Genomic DNA, 23,568 nt, shown 5'->3' with positions numbered 1-23,568 from the left:
ACTTGTATATCAAAGTGCAACTTTTCACAGATGCCTCTTTACTGCAATATTTTGTTCCAGATAAACATTCAGCAGAAGCACAGATAATTATAAATATAGAATAATGGAAAATAAATGATACTGATCTTTATTCAAGTACATCTTTTATTGTGCATGGTACAATTATTAAAAAATTGCTCTTCTGAATACTCAGGAAAAACAAAACTTGCAGTTAGCAAACCCTTTAAGTATGTGCTTACCTTTAAGCCTGTAGAAAGCCTTCCAAATGTTTGCTGGAGTAGTCATGTGCCTGGAGTTAAGCATGCTTAGAAATACTTCACTGGACTCAGACCCAAAATCTGTTTGCATTATGTTTGGGAATAGCAAAGGACAGAGAACAAAAGGAACAGTTATTCAGAATTTGGACAAATAGCTGTAAATACATTTTTTTGTATTAAGTCAATATTGGCTCTGCTCAGCATGCACTGACTGAACACACAATCCTAACAATCACAGCTGAAAAACACAGACCACGGACATTTATTGATTTAGACAAGATCACTCCTCGCAGGAGAGTGAGCCTCTAGTTTTACAGACCTTTTAATTCCCTGTACACCATTCCTTTCCCTTTTACAAATCTCCTGCTGTGAAACTCTAATGCACTCTTGAGACACTCGAAATCATGGAACTGGCTCTGCAAATTGTCCGTCAGCCAAGAGGAAGCAACTCCCAAGACCAAGGAGTTCAGTTGTTACTATCCATGCCGGTTTTGTCCAAAAATAAAACAACAGAGTTACCACATACCAAAAACAAAATGTTGTTGCAAAAGATAGAATAGCTGCATATAATTGGGTTTTTTATTAGTGTTACTCTCTAGCCACATCCCAACACCCCAAAAAAGGTACCAAATGTCTGGGGTGTCTATGGCAAAAACCATCATTTCTTACTTTAGGCAAACCCAACATTCCATGCAAATGGAAGTAATTTCTGCAATACAAAAAGTCCTTTCAGAAAATGCTGGACTGATTAGTATTATGGAAAAGTGGAAATAATTACTCTAGTGATATAATAAAAAAAAAATGAAGCTAAAAATTAAAGCCATCCAATTCTTGCAAAAAATAATGGCGCATTTCCCACATATGCAGCCTTTGTGGAACTCAGTTAAAAGTTTGAGCAAGATAATCCTGAATCTCCCTAAACCATAAATGCAGGTGTCTTTGCAAATCCTTAAGGACCAGGAGTGTACCAAAAGCCCATACAAAATGTTCATGCCTAGGCTCAATTACTCTTCAGGAACTCCCCAAAAGGGCCAGCTTGCTCCCTAAAAATGAGGTTCACCAGCACAAACCTTATCTGTTCTTCCAATCCCATGTGAGATCAAGGCAGAGACCTTTCTCTGGCCCTTCACTCCATGCTAAATTTCACCTTTGGAAAACAGAGGCCACAGGCTTGTCTGAACAACATGTGCCCCTTTTTTTTTTTTGAAAGAAGACTGTCAAGGCTACAGAGCCAACTCATTAACCTATCCCCCAGCAGTTCCATCTGGATGGTCTTATCTCTAGGAATCTGGTCTTTCATTTATTTTTTCAACCACCATTTGTGACAGAGTTCCTTAAAAAACAGACTCATGACTTATTATTAGCACATGGGCAGGTCAGCACACAGGTTTATTTGCTGTTAACCAACATCCTAACATGCTGTGCTTAAAACTTCCAAAGGGACTATGAATAGGTTGTAAAAGTAGGAGGTTGAATTCCTGAAGATAAGAGCTTGTGATGGGACCACTGTCGAAGCAACTCATATTTTCCTCTGATAACCCTTGAAAATCACTGTGCAAAGACATATAGTTCAAACATATGTAAGTCCTTGACAATTCCCTTTTTAAAGGCATTTTGATGACTGGCCTGTAACACTTCAGTTGTCACTTAGGGAATAATAGGAAAAAACAAAGTGTTGAACTTTGAAAATGAACAGCCCATCCAGAAAAGGTAAAAGAAGAGGAGAAGTCAGGATCAGGAGAGAAAGGAAGTGAAAGAGGTAAGAGAAAAGAACATATTCCCACTAAAGCATTTGCAGCACAATGCCTGCAGGCTATTATGGAGAATAAATACTCCCATGTCTCCTGTCCAGGGGCAAGCCCTAAGAACGGAGTGTGACCAGATGGACACTGAGGACAATGCTGGAAGGCAAGATCCCATTTTCTACCTGGGATGTCTAGCAGATCTCAGGCCATTCAGAGCTTCACCACTGGAAACCCTCTCCAAAGTAGCTGTGTCCCTTATTTTTGGTAGATCACACATGCACACAGCTGGACACCACATCCCAGGAAATTATTCCTAGTGGAAGAAAAAATACAGCATCACCTCCAGAAAAAATTATCCACTCACTGGCTTTCATCTTGTGCAGAGCACTGAAAAGTCTGGAGAGAGATAAATGTATGTTATACAGGGATTTACACATTTCATCCAGACAATTGACTTAAATTTCAAGCATGAGGCCAGAATTGATCATTTATCAAGTTAATCTTTGTGATATATTTAGTGTCTAACCATAATACCTCCAATTGCTTTCACAGTCAGCAGAGACTGGGCAGGAGGAGAGCACCTGTTAAGAATCAAGAACTGAAAAAGAGCTATGCAGTTGATTGGAGTTATAAATACTGGCCTCGATCCTGCAAGCTCTTGGCATCCACAGAGAACCAGTGTGAATGAAGCTACAACTGGCTGCCTCAGTGGTCTGATAATTGCCTACCATTTTAAGCAGGGACCACCTTCCTAATTCATTGTGGGGCAGGGAAAAGGATTAAACATGCAGCCATCCCACTGTTCCTAGCCTCATGAAATAAAGCAGCAAAAGAAGGTAACTGATTACAGCAGTGACTTAAATCATTAGGATATCCAGTAGCTTCCTTTCACCACTAGTGTCTCGATGCTTAATCATCACTAAGAAACTTTGGGCTTGATTCTCACTTACTGTATTGCTGCTGCCAAAAGCAAGTATTAAAATATATTCATATAACCGTTGATTATTCATTAATCATTGATTAATCCCTCCACTCATTTACAAGAGGGTTTCTAAACATGAGCTCTTTCAGCCTATTAGGGGTCAGAAACTTATTTTCTTTCTTGAAGGAATGAAAGCACAGTTTTGCAAGTAACATCTGAAGACCACAGCACCAGCTAAAACTGAAACCTCTGATGACAACTGAAGATTTAGTAAGTAAATCTTTAAAATTAAATCAGTCATTTCCTAAGTTCTGCATCTTGAAATTCAAAACTAAACATTTTAAATTCTTTTTTGGCTTTGCTAAACTGAAATACAAATACCAGAGAAAATACTCCAAACTCTATACGGGGCTTAGAATTTAAATCCTGCTGACTTTTGATAAAATCTATGCTCCTGAATCTCTTGGATATATTTTCAACAAAGCTTTGTCTTTTTTATAAATGACCACTGCCAATTTTTAACATTTGCTTTGTTTTTCTGGCTTTGTTTTTCCTGTATGTGTCATCTAATTTTATTTTCATTGAATTGTTTCTCTGGATCAGTTTAACTGTAAAAAAAGGGTAAACTGTTCATTCTGGAAATCAAAGGGCCTGTGTCTGCCATCCTAAGTCTAGAAGAGTGTGTGTAGGCCAGTTCCTTGGCTGTCTGTAATCATCACACATCAATAAGTGCTGAGTTACAACAATACTACATGCTGGGGGGAAAAAATGACCCCTTAGATCTCTAATTAAATCACCCTCTTCCCTCTGTCTAACTCTACCCTTTCATTTGATGACCACTTCCAGAGGCAGTGGGAGGGGGAAAGCAGCTACCGAGGGGATTGAGCAGAGGAATGGAGGAGGCTTCGTGGGTTGTTTTCCAACCCACACATCGTAAAAGGTGGTTTTTCATTCTGATTTTGTACAACACCTCAACACCACAGCCCTGGATAAAGACAGGGTTTTCAGCACTCCTTAATTCAATTAATGGACTTGGAGACCACTGAAGTTATTCTTTGGCGTCACTGAGTGAAGAGTTGGGGGGCTGTAGTTCTACAGTCACAGATCCAGAGTAATACAATCACTTCCAGTCCAGACTTAAATATTGGCATTGATATAGTGACCAATTGTGAGGGAGTTGAACTACCCAGATGAATGAGAAGCTCACATTCAAAATAATTGCTGCAGCTGCATGGATTGTCTAAGCTGTACTTTTACGTGATTTTTGCCTTCAGTTCGTAAGCCCAAGCACAGATCACTAACATGTGAAAGTCAGACACTGCAGAGAGACTAAACCTGTGCATTTGCACTTGTACATTTTTAACTCTCTGGGGTTAGTTCTGGATTACCTCTGATATGCAAAAAAAAAAAAAAAAAGAAAAAACTTAGAAAAAGTATAATGATGTCAGGGTGAAAATTCACACATGTGAGTGCCAGTGAAACAATGCTGTTTTGTCCATTTATACTCAAGAATGGATTTCATTTCAAAATGGGGGAAAAATATACAGGATCTGCATTAATTACGAGCAATTTGAAAAACAGCAAGAAGTCCAGGCAAGGCTATCCAAGCAGATGAAAGCTACTTTGGTCTGACTTTTGCTTTCTTTTCTGAACTGCTGCTTCCCTAAGTGGCAAGCAGTGGAGGTCAGAGGCCAAACGAAAAGGATAAGCGTCATGGGAGGCCCTGTGGTGTGACACAAGTGCATAGTGGTATATTGTCCACAGCCCATGAAGAACTTGTCAACAGCTCAGTGAGAATCCCTCAAAGGAGCGTCTACGGTTTCATTGCATCCTGCTCCCTGGAGGCAGTGGCAGATACCCAGGGAAGCAGCAGCCATATAAGCAAGATGGCTCTCTAGGAGCTCTGCTGTCTAGCATTGTTTTTTATATTTGGTAGAAAATATTATCAGTAGAAAAAGCTTCCAAATAGCTGGGAAGTTGTACACAAGCAAGACTGGCTAGATTAAAATTTAATTATGCCTTAGAAAGCTAGGTGTCAAAAATGCAAATAATATTTACTCAGTTGGTTCAATTTTTAGCCTCAGCAAAATCTTCTTGACACCCCAATGGCCAGACCTTCAATCTCCTGTGAATCATGAACTTACTAAGCAGGACAGCAAACTTGGATGAACCCAGATTTCCTACAAGGGAAACAACTAACACATAGTGTCCTTTTAATGAAAAATTAAATATCAAGCTATCCTCTGAAATGCAACCTCTTGCAACAAGCAAGCTCTAATTTCTTCTCCCCATTGCAGTTATCAAGGACAGAATTAAGATCTTCTATCATTAAATGATAGTGGTCAGATTTTTCAATCCTGGTGTACAGGTAATGGAGTTGGGCAGAAGAGAATTTGTCTGATAGTTAAGGAGGAATTCCACCTTTGTAGAAGATCAGTTTAAAAAATATAAAACTACCTTTGTTTCAGTATTATATAGCTCCTGGAACAACCAAGTAAAATCCCAGGTAAGGGCTTTTAGTCCTAACATCATACAAGTAATAAATCATCATCCTGATTCTATTTTGAAAAGAAACCAGAAAATAAGCTTGAACTGAATTCTGTCGGTAATGATACAGAGAGTTCACCAGGAAAATAAACTAAACAGCATCTGTTTGGTGGATGAGGCCCAAAAGTGTTGAGGATGGATATGTAGTCAGGTTGTTATAAAAAACAACAGGACTAACCAGAGAGTGAGTGTGGGGGGTGGTAAACAGTGAAAGAAAGCAATATTTTGTCCTCTGGGCAGTGGATTTTAAAGAAACTGCAGCTTGTGTTTCTGCAGAATGGGTAAGAAATGGGTTTGGGCTGCAAAGCTCATTTTGATGAATCTCCTCTCTCTCTTAGTGATTCAAGCATCCTGTATTTTCTACTTTATTCTCCAACTCTCCCTTAATCATCAGTTTAAACACAATAAAATATGCAAGAAATGAAGACAGATCCCAGTATCCCAGTCACGTAACTTTAATGCAGTGAAGGAATTTTTGCCATCTGACAGGCTGAGTCAGATTTCTGTATTACTTTTAACCATTTGTAGTGGCCTACAGGCATTTTGGTCAACTTTTCTGACTTTCTGCTGCATTACTGCAGATCAGCAGTGTTGAAATAAATGGGGTTATGGCAGCATAACCTGAAAAACAGAGACAAACCAGACCCTGGCACTGTAAACATGATGCCATTTGTGAGATGAAATGTCACATGTTTACATCCACTGCTTCCAAAGCCAGAAGAGCTCAGACTGTCTCACTGAGCAAAGTAAGATTGAGAGCAACGAGTTTTTTGGAAAATTGACTGGCAAGGAACCAAACCATAACTCATAAATATTAGAAGATGACTTGAGCTTCTCTGAATGAAATACTGCCCAAGTCATAATAAAATATATACCTTATGATGGTTAATAACAACAGTAATGTACAGTTGTTTAAACTTCTGAGGGGTCTTGAAAATGCTGGCAAATATCAGCAGCCAAGCCTGACAGCATCCCACACTTTCAAGAGACACTGAGAGACAGTAGAAGCAGCATTTTCAACTGCTCGTTGAAACCAAGAGTATCCAACCTGGATTAACTGTTGCTATTCACAATAGTGGCACCTGCATCTCCTGTTGATCCTAGCAGGAAGAGTGGCTGCTTCAAATCTATAAAATTTGGATTTCATACCAAGGCTAAAACTGCCATTGGAGCACAGCCCCTCTTGCTCCAAGCAAGATGTATGCATGCTTATGTCAGAGCTCAGCAGACAATGCCAACAGGAGTCCCAACCCTTGGGCTGACGGGTCAGAACTTCTGTCTTTGGAGCCAGCTACAACTTAATTTACAACTGAGCATTACAAGCACTCAAAAACACCTTGGCACTTCATTCCACACAGCTATAATGCAACCCCACTCTTCATTCTAAGCTTCCCTGAAAGCAGCCTGCCCAGAGAAAAGCTGAGAGCTGCTTGTTCAGGAAGAGAGCAACGTGGTGAGCCTGGGAAGCACCAGCCTGTGCTCAGCCACGCTGCTGCTGCTGCCAGGGCAGCAACTGGGCACAAGTGAAGTGTATTGTGCTCTCTGCACAAAGCCACACTTGGATCAGCTGCCTTTAGGAACCTGGAGGAAGCCCTTTTAAATATAGTATTTGAACCTTTGGCAATGGGAGCTTTTTATTCTTTTTGTTGAAAGTTTCCCAATAGGATACAAATGCTTAGAAATCACAGCTATACTCACCACATTTAGTGTTTTGTCTCATGAGCTCACTCCCCAGTGACATCACAGGACATGGATTTGGAAGCTGAAGACCTTAAAGAATCACTCTACTTACCTGTTAAGGCGAAAAGCCATAAAACAGAAGGGCATCCAAATTAACTAGACACAGCTTTCAAATCCACTTTCAAAACTGACTGGTCCTGTTCCCTCCACCCCCTTTGAATCAAAATTGGCTTCAGTTTGTGCAAGGACAATCAGACTGTTTTGCATCCCCACAAGCATAGGATCAGCCCTAAATATGAGTTGCCTCCCCTGGCTGCCACAGCACACCAGCAGGTTGTGGTTCTGTTCAGAACTCATTCCCTGGGATATTCAGAGGGGATGGAAGGAAGAAGAAGGAAATTGGAAACTTCTTCTGCAACTCCCACCAAGTACTCCATAGGATTTTCAGAAATGATAGAAAAAGTCACACAAACCTTACTAACTGTTAAGGGTCTCAACACAGGAACAATGAACTCTTCGGAGCTCTTTGTGGAAAATGGATGAGAACAGGTTTTTTAACAAAAGTATAATAATCTGGCTCTGAACAGGGGAGGCTGGCTGACCTGGGAGAAAACCAGCAACTTAAATATGCTGCTAAACTTCTGCTCCTCTGTCCAGCCAAGACTATCCTGCAAAAAGCCAATTCTGCGTTATGACTTCATTGGATGATGGGCACTGTAAGGAGATGTAGAACGAGAGAAACTAAGCAGAAAGAAAACAAAATTTATGTGACTTCTATTCACAAAACCACCAATCCCTGGAAAATCATAGTAGAATATGCACTGACCTCTAAAAATGAAAACTATGTTGAAAGGAATAAATGTCACTGTAGAGTTAAAAGACAAACAGAATCCTTTCCTTCGACAGCACCAGTACTATGTGACTTTTAATAAATTATGTGAAAACAGATTTACAGGCTCATGCCCTAAACTTATGCCTCCTTTGATAAGAAAACATGCAAACATAATGATCTAGAGAAGCAAATTAAATTCCCAGGACTGGATCATATTCAGAATAAAAACAAAGGAGTTCTTCAAAAGCTAATCTCTCAGAAGTCTCAGCACAACATGATACTCTCTCAAGGTGCAGATTTCTCTACCTTGCTGCTTAAGTATACTTTACTATGCAGAGCATAACAATAAGAGCTTTTTAAAATTCAGTTAAAAGGTAACATATTACCTCAAATGACAAAAGAAGAGAAACAAACCCTAAACCCTGAAATTAGAAGTTGTAGGAAAGATTTTCACACAGAGATGTCACTCTGCTTATAGGCTATTAGATTCATTTATTTTACTAAAATCTAGCATAGTGTTTTCTTTATCAGCTATGTCAGGCATTTCTGAATAAATATATTCAGATATCCAAAGCAACACCTGCAATGAAAGGAAGTGAACTTCTTCATTCCACTGACCTGTAAACAAAGCCAAGTGCCAAGGGTGTTCCAGGGCGCATCACCCTAATGAAACTGGAGCTGGCTGTTGCCTTCCTACTAATTTCTCAAAATCCAAAATATGACCCCACAGAATTTACAGACCCACCCCCCTCCCAAAGCCTTCCCATTCACACCCTTTCCCACAGAATTTGCCTGCAGAAAGGGCCAGCCACAAAATGGGAAGCACCCCCATTGCAAGAGGCCGCCTGCAGAGTCTGAGGTCTGGTCCAGTTGAAGTTGCCATCATGGAAATGCTGTGCAGGAACCCCAGTGCCAACAATTTGCTGACTGCTATTCAGTCAGATTGGGACTTAGGCTGGTAGTGAAGACAGAGCTGTAGATGTCTAATGTTCAAATAAACCAAAGGAGCTGCAATTCCATATCCCTCTGTGACATGGGGGTTAACTTCTGGCACAGAGAGTGAGTGTGAGAGTGCTATGAGCAGAGGAGGGCTCTGGATCACACAGTGCTGAGCTCCCTTCCTGAGTGTGTCAGAAATCCAGACCCAGCACTTCAGGACAGCAAGAATCCCTGTTTCTGGCAGGATCAAGGACAGAGCCAAGAGCCCCAACCCAAATCTCCAGCTTCACCAAGATGCCTTTTCTTTCTACGTTACCTTCCTGACAATCAATCTGACAGTGCAACACCACCCCAACCACTGTTCCCTAACCACCACTGGGGAGAAGGTGCAGCACAGCATCTTTCAAATCCCTTCCATGGGGTCTACTTGACAAAAGATGAAGGCACAGACAGACAGTGCCACCTGTGCATGGACCAGTCCCATCTGCTGGTCCGTGCTGATGGGAGGTCCTGCACACAGCTGATCTCAGAGCAGGCAGAGCCCTCAGCCAGAGCCTGGACACACGAGGCAGACACAGCAGTGAGGTGCAGACTTGTTCAATTGACAGCTCCTTCCCTCTGTGGAGAGGAGACCACCTCCTCAAAATCCCAGCAGAACTACAACTCCTGACAACTCTTTGAAGAGGGGCAGGAGGAGTAACATATTGCATATTTACTACCACTTCTGGGATCTTTGGTGTGGAAATTTCACCCACTCCTCTACCTTTTGCCTCTTAGCTACCACTTGACACAGTTAAGGACCAACTGAGGTTATTAAATGCCTTTCACTTGGTTCATCAAGAATTCATTGAGTGAAGGGACTGTCCTGGAAGCCTCTTGAATCTAGATCTAAACACATGGTTTATTGCCTTTCCCACAGTGTTTCTTTGAATCATGCAATATTGTCTCAAAAGGCCACAACAGAAGATTTAAAATAGAAAATATTAAATACCTGGTTCCCAGACTGCTTCTTCCTACAAGCGTCTCTGCAGAGGATCCCAACTTTTGAATCAGCAAGGAATACTTACATTGGCATATCTTGTATTCTAGAGGCATCAGGTCAAGCACATGAGTTGTCTTACTCCAGCTGGTCACTTCAGTCCAGTTACAAAAGCACCAACAAAATTTACTTTAAGAAGTAAGAATTTCTACAGATTAGAAACACATACCTTCAACACATTCCCATTCTCTTCCATTGAATCTGAGGAAAACTTAAGGATATGTAAAATACCCAGGCTGATATCCCAACAGCACACACAGGTCCTGGTTTTTCAATGTTCAAATTGGTCTTCAGGCTGTAATCACTTAATTGAGTATTCATATGACCAAAACCTGGGTAATTGGTTAAAAGCGTGATCTAAAAATTGTTAAATTCTTTTCTGTGTTCTGTTATTTGTATAGATATGGGGCTACAGAGTGGGGCACTTAGGTTTTTTTTTGTTTTTATTTTTTCAATGAAAGATATTTTCTCGCATCAAGTCCCTTTTACGTATATGTTCCAAAACTTTCCCAGCCTGGCAGATACTGAGGACTGTCCTTCAACTCACCTGCAAAAGTTAAAATTGGGATTTGGCATTTTTGTATTTAACTAGAGCATTCATTGGCAATAGTCTTGCATTGTTCTGAGGAATATCTCAAATAATCAAACATGACTGAAAAAACTAATATTGCTTTTATTGCTTTAAAATTAAACGTGCATACACATGATGCAGAAACTATATTAAGTAATCCAGTGTAATCTGGATAATTATTTTAAATGCATACTCTAAACCCCCTAATGTGTCAGCCTACAAGTCCACTTCCTATGTTTTTCTATCTGCAAGATCTGCAAGTAATTTAGTCTTGTTTTCACAGAGCGTAGAGACATTCCATTTGTTTACACTAGAGACAAATTTTACTCAATTGACGCAATTCCATTGATTAAATAATGGCTTTCTTCCTCATTTTAGACAATTTTAGCCTTATATCATGACATAAAAGAGGTAAGTGATTGTCGTCTGTGCTCATATTACGTGACGGGCAGATGATCAGGTATGAGGCTCAGTGCACAGTGACAGGACCCTTTCAAGGAATTATTTCAGTCTGAATGCTCATACCCTGTTCTGAAAACTAGACAGATGATTAAATAAGTCAACAAAGGGTCAACTGTAGGCCAACTGCAGGTGATTTAACTGGAGGGACCTCTAGTAGGTCAAGTGAAATAAAGCAGATATAATTTGTCCAACTTCTGCATTAAAAACAGTGTTGAAGACCAACCTCTCTGTGCCTGCCATCTTTGTGATAACCCTTTCTTTAACAAGATTTTTGGACATTCAGGTCCTCTTTACAGACAAAATCTGCATATTCCATATCAGCATGGAGTTTTGCCTTAGAATCAAATGCAGAATTAGCTGTGCCTTTGAAGACAAGGAAAATAAAATCCTTAGCAGCCCTAGTGAATAGAGCAGAGTTGAAACACTTTCACAAAGAAAGATGCGCTTGTCCAAACGTGCATGCACAGTGCTCATCCCAAAAACAGTCCTGTACCCATCCACAGGCTCTTCAAAACCTCAGTCGTTTCCAAGCCTTAAGTGGGAGGAATTAGCCAGCACCCACAAGCCCAGGATGGTTGTGTTCCTTGGGCCAGCACAGGATGCCCCATGGAGTGAGGGGCATCACAAGCCCTTGCACAGGAGTGGAGCAAGAAGGGTAAAAGCACAGGGATGATGCCCACTTGCACTTCACCCCTTTTTAGCTGGTACCAGAAAGGGCTGTTTAAATCTTATTTCAGTGAAGTACCAGTGACATCTAGCGGGCAGCTCTTCTGCAGTCACACATCTAATAGGGAAAATCCGGTTAATTTTCTTTGAGGGAGGCCAAGAGCAAGGCTCAGATAGATAATGGTAGATTTTAAAGGAAACTTTAAAGTTTTCCTAGTCCATCTCCCTGCTCTAATGCAGAACCAAGTAGAGCATGAGATAGGGATATGTCAGGGAGCTTTACACTGAAAGAGGGTACATTTAGATTAGGTACAGGAGGAAGCTCATCACTGTGAGGGTAGCAAGACACTGGAACAGGCTGCCCATCCCTGGACATGTTCAAGGTCAGGTTGGAGGGGGCTTTGAGTAACCTGGTCTAATGGAAGGTGTCCCTGCCCATGCCAGGGGTTTGGAACTAGATGATCTTTAAGGTCCTTTCAACCCAGGCCATTCTGTGATTCTCAATACTTGCTTTGGTCTTAACAAAAACTCACACAAACAGATATTAAAACCTTTCTGTGATGTAGCCACAGCCGCACTGACCACAATTCCTCCCGAGCACTCCAGCAAGAAGCTGGGCAGTGAATCACTTGCTGCATTGTGACATTCTTTCCCTCCTGCCCTACTCCTGACAGACACAAAGAACAATAATAACTATAATAATACCTATTTACCTGGATGAGTAATTGCAATAGCAGGATATACAAATGGTCCAGGCAGGTTAGTTACTTGCCTAGCCAGTCAACTCTGCAACACACACATTCACTTTCTCAGAAATGCATTGTGGTTTGTCCAAAACTGGGTGAAATTTCACAACAACCAAAAAGAAACAAACAAACCAGGGCATAACCAATGGCCCAATCAAATTGCAATACTTCATTCCAAAAGGAAAAGCACAACCCCTCGTTTCTTATTTTCAGCAATAGTTTCAAAACAGCCTCCTCCAAGTGCTCTGCTCACACTGGAGATTTTAGGTCCACAAGCTAGGGTTTAGCACATGTGCAACTGCAGCAGGGATTTTAGAAGGGACAAAACCAGGCAGCTGTAGCTCTAAGTAGGACTTACCTGCATTTGCCTATATATAATGTATCAGCAGCTAATCCTTTCCTAAATAACACTGCCCGAATGATATTTCATTTCTTAAAACATACAGACTTGTGAGGTTTCAGCAGTAATTCCAAACACTAAAACCAGCTAAAAGCTATGAAAACAACAGTAATTTATTTTCTGAATAAGATTCTACATAAGCACTTTATAGACACTCCTGAAACTTGCTTGAACAACACAAGGATTTTTTCTTCCTAAGCCTGTATCCAGACCTTGGCGGTTTCAGCTGCTGTGTGTGCTTCACACCACACAGCAACATCTGCTAGCAGTTAATTTGGAAAATGGGAGACTGTCACCACAAAATGTAGACCTTTTAAAATAAACACAAGAAAAATATTACCAAGCAAAAATAAAACTGCATAATAAATATAAGTGGGTGGTAGCTACACACTGGTAGAGAGGATTTTGTAATAGATCAAACAAATCACCAGACTGAAACTGCCCTCCAAAGTGCTGGTTTCAGAGACTGATGTTGTCAGGCTGAGATCTGGAACTCTCATCTTTCTTGCCATTTCTTCCCCCATGGAAAATGAAATATTTTTTAAAAGGTCTAATAATCTATTTACTTGCAAGTTATGGTAATATTAAAAATATAAAACTCCAAACTAAATTTCCAAAGTATTCTGTCAGCAAAAAAGCTTGGTCTTTGTTCTTTATGAGCTCTGACTTACAGAGGAGCAAAGGAGTACACTCCCTCCCAATATCAGATTAAATATGGCTTAAAAATAAAGTCAGAACTCAGTTACTAGACTTGGTGAAAGTATTGTTCTCAAATGGACAAAAATATTTGTATTAAATAATGGGTGTTGAGGAAAAAAAAGGCAAAATTTTCCCTTACATCTTTAAATTCTTTAGGACTAACAAAATTAAAATAATTCTGCAATCTTCAAAAAGAAAAAAAAATACTGTGAATATTTAATTTTAAAATGTATGTGCAATGTATGACTGGCAGAGGTCATTTTATGAGCCTTTCCAAGTGGGGCTTAGTAAACTTTACTGTCAGGATCACATTGAAAGAAATATCTTCTCTCCTGTACCACTAGCCCTCAGTCAGGTCACAAGCCTCCTCTGTTTCCATTTAACTGGGAAGCCCATTGGCAAAGGAAATTTTCAACTACAGCTACTGCTGGAATCTCCTGTACTGGCTTTTCTCCCAGTTTGTGCTCTTAGGAGCCTCCCCCAAGTTTTCACAAAGACTGTGAAGCTTTTTTCACAGAGTACATGGTCTCACACAGTCAGGCTTGTGCTTGGCTCCAGCAGCTCATACCTGTTCACTGACCACAGGGGGGTCTTACACTCAAATGTTTAGGGAGAAGGGCTTTGTGCAAAGCTTCTCAGGAATCACACTAAAAAGTATAGTTGTTAAAAATAAAGTCGGTTAAGGCTCTCAACTGGAGCACTTGGAGTGTTCTGGTGCATAAAACAATTTGGATTTGGCCAGCAGGTTTGATAAAGTTGCAGCTGAAGATAGTGGGGGAAAAATTAATTGTACTATCATCAGTGAGGCAGAATAGAATCTCTGAATCAACTCTGCTGGGGGGGTGGGATTTAGACAAATGAGCAAACAAACCCACAGAGATCAACTACCTATTTACCTTTCACAGATATTTATACCTCTGCCACTTTTTTTCCTCATTCTGCCTTTTTTCTGGAAGATCATTAGGTGAAGAGTGAGTACAGGGAGAGCCACTTTCATGGCTCCCACTCAAGAATGCTGCTCTCAGCAATCCAAGGTTAGTCTTGCAGAGGGCAATGCTTTCAGGTGGCAGTGCCAGCTCCCCACACATGGCACCAGATCTGGGAGTCTCACCTGGGGGTGAGAGTCTAAACCTGATTTGTTTACAGTGCTAATCTCTCACAAAACCAGCTGAAACGATTGGAGACTCTCGAGATCCCTGCTGCAGTCTAAAATAATATCTACTACTGGTTTGGGCCATTTTCACAGAGCAGACCCTGCATTTTACTCTGCAGGGGCAGAGCAAAAATTAATTCATTTATATGAAATTCTCAGGTAACTTCAATCAGCGCCATAAAAAGTCCACAAAAAGAATGAGCTTCGTAAGCGAAGATGCTTAGGAAATGTACAGGACCCAAAAGAGTGGCAAAAGACAAAGAATAACGAACTGAGATTCTGAATTTGTTCATTCATGGTGTTGTCCATGCTGTCCCCTGTGCAAGGTGAGCAGTCCCTAAGGAGCAAGCTATGTACAGGTAGAGAGGGTTTCTTCTGCAGTGAAAAAAGGCATTTTGGACAGTGTCAAGGGAGAGTGCTGCACAGTGATCTTTTTCTGGCCCCTCAGGTCTGCCAGGAGCTACAGGAAATGGTATTCCCTACAGCAAAAAGCTGGCTTTTGCAGGCAACTAAATGTGCTGCAACTGATAGTACTCAGGTCAGATGTCAGAGGAGTTGTGGTGCCAGAAGGGTGATATATGGCTGGCATGAAGGGGATGGGGCGTCACCATCACCTTCCATCTGAAGATATCAAAGACACGTTGGACGTGAACAGATAACATCCACTCACACTTGGGGAAACAGGAATTCCAGTGCTTCCAAATATTTCTATCCCCAAGGTAGGTAGTCCCAATGAGTTAACCCCTGTAAAACTTATAAATGTGCAGGGATATATGGTTATCAGGATACAAGAGAAACAGGAAGATTTTGACACACAATTTTGGCTGTGCCAAGTGGCTGATTTTGCTGTTTGACCTGAAGAGGTGTACTAGCCTAGGGTTCCTCCTTCAGGATGGATCTATCCAGTGGATAAAGTGTATTTGCTCTGGGGAGTGAAAGCTGTTATTGCCACCCTGAGGCTGTCCCTGTCCCCCAGTCAGCCCTTGGCTAAGCAAGCCTGGTTAACCATGTCAGGTCCATGCTGTTTCTCCCCCTCTTCTGTTGCCATGAGTGCAGCCACTCATTTTGCTCTCAGTGGGTGAGATCAGCACACGCCCCTCGGATCCCACAGCACTGAAATGATTCCATGCAGGAACCAATCTCTGCTGTCAAACCAAACTGCACTAGAGGTGGCCTGTCAGAGAGTCTTGTGTCTGTTTCACAGTGATCATTGAAAGGAGATCTGTTCACATGGGAAATATGCTGTGTGTTGGCTGCTACTTCACTCTAATCCACAGGAATCGCAGATTGGGAACAGCACATCATCTGACACTTTACTGGAAGTTCTCACTACCCTTTTATTACTGCAATATAAAGATACAGTCTGGCATTTAACTTTAATGACCTAATTATAATTGTCTGAGGGGCTCAGCTCTTTCTCACTGACCATAGATGTCTCACATCCATACTGAGGACTAGGAATCTTCCCAGTATGGTACAAGCAAATCCTGGTGGTTTATCTGCCTTACAAGCTTTTACAGCTCAGATCCCCACATCCCTGTGTGCAATCACTGTTTCTCCAGAAAAGCACTACACACTTCAGAGCTGTAAGTTATGTTCTCCATTTCAGTTCTTCAGAGCAGCCAGTTCTCCCAAGAAGCATTTACAGTTCTCCACTGACACAGCCTGGTTTGAAACTGGCAGGCGACAATGAAGACACACAAAAGTCAAGCAGCCTTTGCTCACACATAGATTTGCTGTTGGGATTCCAGAGCTGGTTTTTACATCTGTCACAGGGTGTCTGTCATCACTTCTCTTCACTTCTCTTCAGAAGCCCAGCAGGGTATCCCAAACAATACCAGCTTTGCGACAGGGAAGAAGGTTCCTTTCTTCCCAAGGTTTTAGTGGTAAAATCTCAAACAGCAGAGTGAAACTGTGTGTGTCAGAGCCCAAACTGAAAAAATTAAAAAAAAAAAAAAAAAAAAAAGCAAACCACAAAAAAAAAAAAGCACTTTTCCCCCACCCATCTTTCTCATCTTCCAAACTCTCCCTGTCTTATGGCAAGCACCCTGGAAAATATAAGATTTTTCCAAGTAAGAAGACCATATGTCCCAACCACGCTCCTTTCCAGGGAAAATCATAGAAAGTCCTCCTGCATTCATAGTCTTCTCCAGTGGGAACAAGAAAGTCTTGCTTACCCTTTCTCCTGGATCCTCTGGGAAGAATGAGCAGGGAGTGGTTTCAAGAGGATATTGTGGTGCTAAGATCCAGACATCACCAGCACCACTAATTTACAAGCAGATGCCTTGGAATTGGTTACACTCTGCTGCCTTCTCTCTGTGAAAAGAAAGCACAAGTTTTTCTCAGTTTCAGACTGCACTCTCAGCTCAGGACATGCACCAGCACACTTTTGATGACCTGATGCTCTTGTCCAGCTGGTGGCCCCTCTGTTACAGCCATCCCCATCTCTGGAATCCAAACATCCCAAGAACCAGAGGAGCACAAGTACCCATATCCTCAACACACAGCTGTGGGCACAGGACCAGTTGAACATCAGCTGAGCCTGCACAGCAACCACTTCCTTCAGCCCCCTTCCATCCACCAGATCCTACAGGATCCAGTATCAAGAGGCCACCACATGGACCAGAGGACACAGGAGCCACAAGCAGGTGGCTCCCCAGGCCACAGTGCACACTCCAACCAAGGACCATGTTGGGATCCCTGCTCTGGGAGCCACAGCCCACCTTCACCGCCTCTGCTGCAACTCTGGGAGCAAGATACAGGTAACTCCTGAAAGCTGCTGTCCTTCTTCCAGAAACCTGACCTAGAGGCAAGACCCTTCCCAAAGATTTTTAAATCAGCTGCCCACAGGGTCCATTTAAAGTCCCCTCTTACCATTCCTTGTTCACACCAAATATGTGCTGCATTGAGCCTGGGAGCTGAATTCTGATTCTAATGATTTCTCTGCAGTGATTCGAGGCTCCTTATTTTTTTTCCAGGGAGATTGAGAATATCATATTCATCTGTGGGCTCCTAATCCCTTCAGAGTAAAGACTACTTTAAAGAGTTCTTTTCAAATTACTTTCAACTTCTTTGGTTAGATCTTACAGGAAAGAATCCACAGAAGATCTTATCTGAACCCTGACATGCAATGACCTCTCTGCTCCATTTCATCACTGGTTTTACAGTCATGTTATTAGGGATAATACTGGGAATTATAGGATTATCTCAGGCTTTCAGATACATTTTACATTGACTAATTTATTCTGTCTGTCCTTTCATGAATGTCTGATGTAATATCTGAGACAGAGGGTTCATAAGAGTAAAGGTATTAGGCTTTCACCTTATCACTACTGTTTGTGGTCGCATGGAACCTCAGCCTGATGTGCAGCTGGGTGCAGCCAGTGTCTGACCCCAGACATGTGATGGTACATTAAAAGTGCAATTAAAGTATCTGGTTAATTCCATCCATGGATATGCTAATGGACTGGTGCTCTGTACGTTTGTCGTGCGGGTGAGTTATCTGGCTGCCATGTGTGCCCAGAAGCCGCTCCTTCTCAGGCTGCGCTGAAAAGCTCTGTCACCACAAGTCAGGCACACCCTTGATACTTTTCATAAGGCTCCAGAGGAAATTAACGTTGGTTCTTCCAGGTTATAGCTTTTATATGATAAAAAACCCTACACCAACTGTGTCATATGGAAACCAGAAAGGGATCACAACACAGACAGGGAACATAATCCACATGAAACTGATAATTCGAGTACCTGTCTGATGTTCAGCATCTGACAGAACAATAGATGAGGCCAGAGTTGTTTCCCTCCTCAAAACATTCAATATCAGTGGGAGAAACGAAAGCAACACAAAATGTGCAGCCTGATTGTGATGGAAGGTGAGCTGCAAAAAGGGAATGATCATTATTGAAGGTGACCTTTCAGTGTGTAGCAAGTCCCCAGTAATTTCAGTGTGCCTTGTGCTAGGACATGTGTCACCAGTCTGCAGGTATCAGGAGATTTTCTGTATTCCACCAATTTCTGAATGATTGGGACCTGAAGATGGAGTGGATATACAGTAGCAACACACACTCTGCCCTTGTTAGTGCTGCCAGAACTGAAAGACACTCAGCTTATAAGGGGACTGGATGCTTAATAAAATGCCTTGATGAGACACAGAGATAAAAAGCTCAGAGGTCATTCCCATGGTGATGCATCAATATAAAACTGCTGGAATAATGCAGCAGTGAGTCAAACCAAGGACATACCTATCAACCAATTTGAGGGCTCATTTCCTGACATGCTGCATGTGAGATATGGGAGAGCTTCAAAGCAAACCCTCCAGACAGCATTTTGGGTGAACTGTCCCTTCTCCCATTTAGCTGCTCATTTGCAGACCTTTTTGTGGAATAAAGCAAGACAATTTATACATACAGAGACAGGCTGTTCTATGGGAACAGAGGAGGTGTGCTCATAGTGAAATACATCCTGTGCCCAAAATCGCACCAAATTTTTCAGTAATTATCTGTACTAGTCTTGTGAATGCAATCTTTAAATCTTAACAAATGTTGAAAATATTTGAATCCAGCTGCACAGAACATGACATTGTCCACACAAAAATTCCTCTTTGGAATCCACAATTACTCCTGTATCCTAATTTGTTGTTTTCACTATCTCTGGATTTGCCTCATCAGAAGAACTCTTCTTTTAACCCAGTTTCATATCAAAGCAAGGTCTGTTTCATTAACACATAATTTATCACAGAGAGAATGCAGATTTGCATCTTTTCTGCCTGAAGCATGAAATAATCTACCAATGCAGCTCAGCATGTCTGCAGGTGAAAAGTCACTGGAGCTCACTGCCACTGGCAGGAAAAGATCTTGGTCACAGAGAGGGCCCCACACTTTGCCAAAATGACAAACCTTAGAAGTCTAATTTTTGCATGGTGAGCTACTTCACCCATAGAAAACTAAGGCCTTGAACTGGGGCTCCACTATTGCAAACAATAAATTAATTGTAGTTCTTAGATACCAGAGCAACAAGCATGGAGACACACCTGGTTGGTATGTAGAAGGCAGGTAACAAAATTTAAAGCCCCATTCTTTTGATTTTGGTCTGTTTACTGTCACCCAGTGCATTCCAGCTTGAACCTTCTTCCGCAGGCATGACACAAATAACCCAGCTTGGGTCAAAGGAGACCCAGACAAAGAGCATTTGCCTTTCACCAGACATCTATGCAGGCAGGACCTCAGTTCCAAAGCAGAAATTAGTTCCTTTTTCTTTCCATTCCTATTCCTTTCTCTGCTGAGCAGAGGAAAGGGTAGAACCAAAAAAAAGTGTCAGATTTATGGTTGGCCTGATGCATGCTCTCCTAGCTTACAATTGCATTACATGTGGCATCTAGGAATAAAGTGTTTGGTCTCAAAAAGAAAGGGGAGATAGACAGGAATGAAACCTTGTGTGGGAATAACCAGTGCTGTTCTGCCCTGCTTAGCTGCTGAAAATGCCCTGCTTCAGCTGGGGCTATGTTTTCTCAACTTTTGCTGCACTATGACCTCAGATGACCCAGCCTGCTGTGGATCTGGCCACTGTACATTTGATCCAGAGCACTGAACAACCGGTGTCATTTTCAGTCAGTGCTAAATCCAATCTGACCTAGATTGAAAAGCCCTGACATCCCAGCTCTAATCCCTTCGGTTCCATCCCAGCACTGAGGCCTATAGGCAAACACAGCACATGAATTTCAGAAGAGCAGGCAGGCAAATCAAGTTTCATAGAAATCTAAAAATTCAGACTTCAGGAAATCAATCTCAGTAAAACTCCCCATATTCTCTAGAATAGTATTTCGCTGTATTGCTCATTTCAGACCATTCTGAGACAGTAAACAGATTATATCTTCTTCAGTCTCTCTTTCTGTAAGACCAGACTGAACAACAAAATATTCATTACTTCTTTCTGGCCTTCTAAAAAGGTACATCTTGCATGAATCTTGCAGAAGTTAAAAAAAAATAGTTACAATTTTAAAACATTTTGTTCAACACTAAACATTCCATTCCACATTTTTTCCCGTAAAATCTCAATTCTCAGCCACAGCCACTTCATCAGTATAGAAATAGCTGATTTTCCCACAGTCTCTCCAACAAGTCAGACAGCAAACCTGCACTGAGATGGTTCAATTTCATTGGAGTCAGCACCTACTGAGCAATGTGGTTTTGGTTTCTTTTAAGCATTCAAGAACTTTTCTCGTAACAATGCCAGATGGCCTTGCAATCAAAACCTTTGCCTTCAGCCTGTCACCTCCAAACTCTCTGCTGATAGTCTATGGACTTGAATATGAATATACAGAAGCTGTTTCAGATTTATTTAAAAAAAAAAATGACCTCTGGAATGGCAAATCTTCCAACTGTATTATCTGTTCTCTGGCTTTCATATACCTTTCCAAACATTATGTGAAAAAATGAGGAAGAGGGAAGCGAAAGAAAAATTTCTTGACTACCACCACCACCACAAGAAATTGTTCCTTAATTACAAACAGGACACCCTTAAGCTGAGAAGTGAAGAGAAGGGCAATCTGTGTGACCTTTCCCCATCTTTTTGCTTTGAAATATGGGGTAGGCAGAACCAATTGATGTGAGCAGATTTAGTAAGGTAAACACCAGTGGCAACTTTTTATATTTAACAACATCAGGCCTTCTCCAGGACAAAGAGTAAGAATGAGAATACTTGTTATGTATTCTTGCAAAATGTACTGTGTATTTAAAAAGAAAATATTTGCTTATCAGTTGTTGCTGTATGATGTCAAACATACGGTAGCTGTTTTTAATACATGATATTTTAACCTTACCCCCAAGCTACAAGGAAATTGAGTAGGTTGTTGGTTTTCTAGTGTCTTTAAAGTAACTAAACATGAAAGGTCAGACTTAGGGAGAACAGTAGATAAGCTGCCCAACAAGGCCAGCAGAGCTGAGGAAACATGTTCATGTGCAGTGGATATCCCAATGTTTGCTTAGAAACATGTCATAAATGTAACATTCAGTGATGGTTTAAAGCACCCCACATGAATAAGTGGTAGAATTTACATAGGAAAAGAAAGGACATCAAAGATCTGGTTCAGAGAGTAGGAAGATGGCTGTGTTGACACTCTTAGACCTATTTTAATTAACCTTATGATATAGTATCATAGTTACTGGTCCTATGATCATGCACCATAGTTAATCATATTTCCCTCAGATGGCCTGCACTGAGACACTCAGCCTCAGAACAGAGTTGTACACATTTTTTGCCACAGTGTATTAGCCCTTTGTGATGACAAAATGATATAATGCAAAAAATGTGCCTGAACCAGCCTGGGAATGCCCTGTCCCAGTCATGCTCCAAAGGTCTCCTGAGACTTTTCCATGTGCCATCTCAGTCAGCATTCACAGGGACACGGAATGGGATTCACAGGACAGAAACATCATGTGCCTGCTTTGGCCATCGTCCTGAGCTAAAGCTTGGGCCACACTTCAACAAACTGGGAATGGATGCTGGAAAATCGCTGCCTTAAAGGAGGTGCAAGTGCCAATTTGAGTGAACTCTGTTTCATCTGATATTCCCCCACTGCAGACTCGAGATAGACTTTGCCCTAATTTTTATGAAATTTTATTTAACTGAAGTTTTGAGTGTTCCCCTGCCTTCCATAAGTTTGGGGTTTATTGTACACCATCAGTTCTCTCACACGCAGCGTACAGTGCCCAAAATTTCAGGTTAATTAACTCACATCTGGCTTTCCACAAACAGAAATACTGTGTTCTGCTGCCAACCACTATTGCTAGCTAAAGTGCTTGGTGCTCTCTCTAGTTTGGGGATGAAACCAGTGCATCTTTGATTTTTAGGTCTGTATTCTGCACGTCTGATACCTTGTTAGAAAGCCAAGGGTTATTAATTTCAAAACCAGAAGGTAGAGTTTAATGAGTAATGAATAGCAGCTGTTGGAAGCAAACCTTTGTAGCTCTGGGACCGTCTTTCCCTATGTTACAATTACACTTTGATTGACCTCAACAATAACTAACAAGCATGCCCAGCTGGATCATAAACAAGTATATACTATGTCCAGATATGGTGTAAAATTTCACATCAATGAAACACTCACTGTCAGTCTAGCTTCGTCCCATCATATGTCAATCAGACTTACAAATAAACTTTCAAGAGCTGGGACATGGTATTTTCCTAGGGAAAAAAAACAACAGTTCTTTACTGGCAATGAATGAACACTTTAGAAAAATCACAATTACACTGGGATGGCTCAGCCTCTGAAGAAAAGCCTTTTGCCATGACAGACGTGTGGGGCTTGTTCACTGTGCAAATATTTAGAGCTTTAAGAAGGGGAGGCATGTTTCCAGGTTGCCTGAAAGAGCTATATCCCCATAGCTGGGAGGCTGAAAGCAGAAAAAAAGGTGAAGGTTGGGCTGATCAAGCAGCTGAAATATTTTCTCTATGAAGGAATGAGCTGCACTGGGACCTGGTGCTTTCAGGGGTTGTGGGTGGGAGGCCCACAGGGCTCACTGGGGATACAGCACCTCTCACCTGTGGATAACCACATAGTGTTACACCTAAATTTGGGATCTGTCTAAACAAATGGGAATATAAATCCAGGGACAAACTGTTTACAGACACAAAACCAGAAAAATCTGGCCTGTGCTGTTTGGTGGATGGATTACTCAGTTTTACATCCTGTCTTGTCAGATAGGAACTTTGGTCTATAGCCAAACAATATTAGGGATGAGCCACTGGTGAATAAAACACTCCAGCCTCTGGATTTATATATACTCTCAACTTTCTAACACTTTATCCTCCCTCTCCTGACAGTTCCTAGTGAAATGGAGAAGCAACAGATCTTTCTCTCATTTCTCATCCAAGTCTGGATTCTTCACTTAAAACAGTTATACATTATTAGTATAT

At 41.4% G+C, this 23,568-nt stretch overlaps 1 long non-coding RNA gene across 1 annotated transcript in view; it reads right to left on the bottom strand.

Moving 5' to 3' along the window:
• Positions 1 to 245: 245 nt before the first annotated feature.
• LOC116994322 overlaps positions 246 to 23,568 on the bottom strand; it is a 38,806-nt gene continuing 15,483 nt past the window's right edge. The window contains exons 2-3 of the long non-coding RNA XR_004417459.1: positions 16,836 to 16,974; positions 246 to 338 (exon numbers count right to left, since the gene is read on the bottom strand). This is a non-coding gene — a long non-coding RNA (uncharacterized LOC116994322). The remainder of the gene's footprint in view (positions 339 to 16,835; positions 16,975 to 23,568) is intronic.

This window comes from Catharus ustulatus, chromosome 3, assembly GCF_009819885.2.
Source record: "Catharus ustulatus isolate bCatUst1 chromosome 3, bCatUst1.pri.v2, whole genome shotgun sequence".
NCBI lineage: Eukaryota > Metazoa > Chordata > Aves > Passeriformes > Turdidae > Catharus > Catharus ustulatus.
The sequence above is the reverse complement of the archived record's forward strand: the minus strand, read 5'-3'. Positions and strand labels throughout refer to the sequence as shown.